The sequence below is a fragment of the Wasmannia auropunctata genome, unplaced genomic scaffold (assembly GCF_000956235.1).
Source record: "Wasmannia auropunctata unplaced genomic scaffold, wasmannia.A_1.0 LD336053.1, whole genome shotgun sequence".
Taxonomy (NCBI): Eukaryota; Metazoa; Arthropoda; class Insecta; order Hymenoptera; family Formicidae; genus Wasmannia; species Wasmannia auropunctata.
Window position 1 is genome coordinate 471,908 of NW_012026837.1, and position 2,737 is coordinate 474,644.

Here is a 2,737-nt window from a genome sequence, read left to right on the forward strand (position 1 = left end):
AAGACCAAGGAATTACCATTGTGTGGTTATACACTGTACCGCACGGAACACCCGAAGTTATTCATAGTCGAGACAAAATGAGGAAATGCTATTCCTCACAAAGCAGAAATCCCTATGAACAACCTCGATTTATTTTTATACATGAACTCTAAATTCGTGTATGTGGAGAAACATCTTCGCCAACAAATGACTTCTTTATATCAAAACGTCATGCAACAAAAATGTCAGTTAGAAAAGCAAGTTCTTACAAACGCCTTGTCTTTCACGACTCTTCAACCAGACGAATTCGCCTTCCGCCTCATGAAAGGTCCCGGCTACATGGCTGTTACCACTGGCAAAGCCGTCTTCGTTATCAAATGCATACCTGTAGACGCAACGGTGAGAAGAACTAAAGAATGCTACAACGAGCTTCCAGTGACGGTGCGTAATGCATCATTCTTCCTCACGCCGAAATCAAGAATACTCACAAAGGTTGGGAACCAACGTGAATGCAGTTCCGAGTTACCTATCTTATATTGCATAGAAGATATTTGGGTTCAGTTTACGCCAGAACCACAAGTAAGGCAGACACCGCCTCAACAATTGCAACCATTAACAACACTCACATGGAAGGTACCTTACACCCGGACCTCTAGCGAGCAGCGGAATTTATTCCGATGAGGATATTGGACGCCTGCGAGAACACATCATGTTCCCTGCAGAAAAACCAGCTTTACTCAACACTGTTGCGAGAGGACTTACAGGCCACTCTTTCAACAAGGATACAGTCTCAGTATATAATCTACTGGACGAGGAATCACTCAACAAAATCGTGAACACCACAGCTTCACGACTCTGGAGCGGATTTGTTACTTTTGGGTCCGCTGGCATATTTGGAATCTTTTTGATCATCCGATTGGTAAAATCATCATCGACACTGCCATCCATGGATACGCCCTCCATACGGCCTATGGATGCAGCCTACACCTTATTTAAGCCATCTGGAGTTCATTAACCCATTTGCTCCTGCATTTGGCCCAAAATCCTGCCAAGAAGAAGGAGGACAGCGAGAAAATCGATCAGCCTTCATCACCTGGGGAAGCACCAGCTCTACCAGCCAGACCTCTTAAGGTTCTTCAATGTCGCATTGTTCTTCAAACGACAAACGTCAATATCGAGCCAACTGCACCAATACACGTAAATACTACTCCTACACGATACACTTACAACGAGCTATCTAATCGTTTGGATAAGGTTGAACTAATTCCTTGATTTCCACGGAATTTGTTCTATCTAAGGGGGGGGGGGTGACGTCCCGTCTAAATTTTTATTCTTATTATCCAACCGATTCGATTTGACTCAATAAAACACATAAATACGTATATATCTCTCCTCGTTATTCTTTTGTATTTATCCTATATATATTCTATATATATTGCTTATGCGTATTTGCAAGCAATACCGTGGAATTAGTTACTAAACTTATTATTTGCCAACCTGAAATTACGATTAACAACGCTTATTCTCTTAGTAAAATTTATAAGTAGATTTACCGACTTTAGTTCTACATCAATTAGAGTCGATGAATTACCATCAACGAGTTACCAATGGTGGTTGCCTAAACACTTACCGACTTTAGTTCACATGTCAACTAGGGCCGATAAAGGTTACCATCAGAGATTACCGACGGTAGTGGAATACCGACTCTCGGAAAATTACCATTAGATAATTACCATTCGATAATTTCAATCTCACGCTTGTTAAATTAAACGACAATTTCTATTCCACGCTGTAGCTTGTTAAATAAATCCGAGGCAGGCGCAGGTTATAATAATCATATTGCAAATAATGGTAAACCATATTAGACAACACGCATAACCGATACCACAAGTCTTAGCTTATTATCCGTTTAGAACATTCTATTGTCTTAAGTATCTGAACAACCAAATAAATTTAACTAAAAGAAATTACATAAAACCATTAAGAACATTATAAAGAATGGTTAAGTAAAGTTATTAATTTTAAATTCGTTCAAAAAATTCTATTGTCTCAAATATCTGCACAACCGGATGGAATTTGGAAAATGAAATTTACACAGAACCATTTAGGACACCATAAGGAATGGCTCTATAAAGTTAATAATCTTAAAGAATGTATCGTTGTGCACAAAACTTAAACAATATAAATTCGCTTCACACGTTATATTATTTCGCTTATTAAATAAGTCAACGTAGCACCTCGTAATGCTTGAGGAATGCAACGATCGATATTCATATCTCGAGGAGTCTGCACCTGCATAAGACGACGCAATGCTTAAAAAATGCGGCGATCGATAATCGTGATGTCACCCTATGCAAGTCCGAGCCTGCGAGAGACAATGCATCTCCACAGTATGCTTCCGTTTATTATACGTAACCTATTGTTCTTAATTAGTGCACAACCGTTAACAATATTAAAAATCTGACTAGTGCAAACAATGCGCGACAGTGTCACGAGAAGCAGCATATAAAAGAGAACCTTAGAAACCTTAGAAAGAAGTTAGAAACCTATTATTTGTGCAGATAACGCAAACTTTATCCTTAAGTTATCGGTAATTGTTATAAATCATTATAAAATTAATACATATAAGAGCACGCAATCCGTACCGTTAATATTAAGTAAAAATCCATAGCAGATTATTATTTCAATCTAATATACTTATTTGTAATGCGCGATGACGTGAGTCACGCATTGCATCACAGATCGGAAGAGCACACGT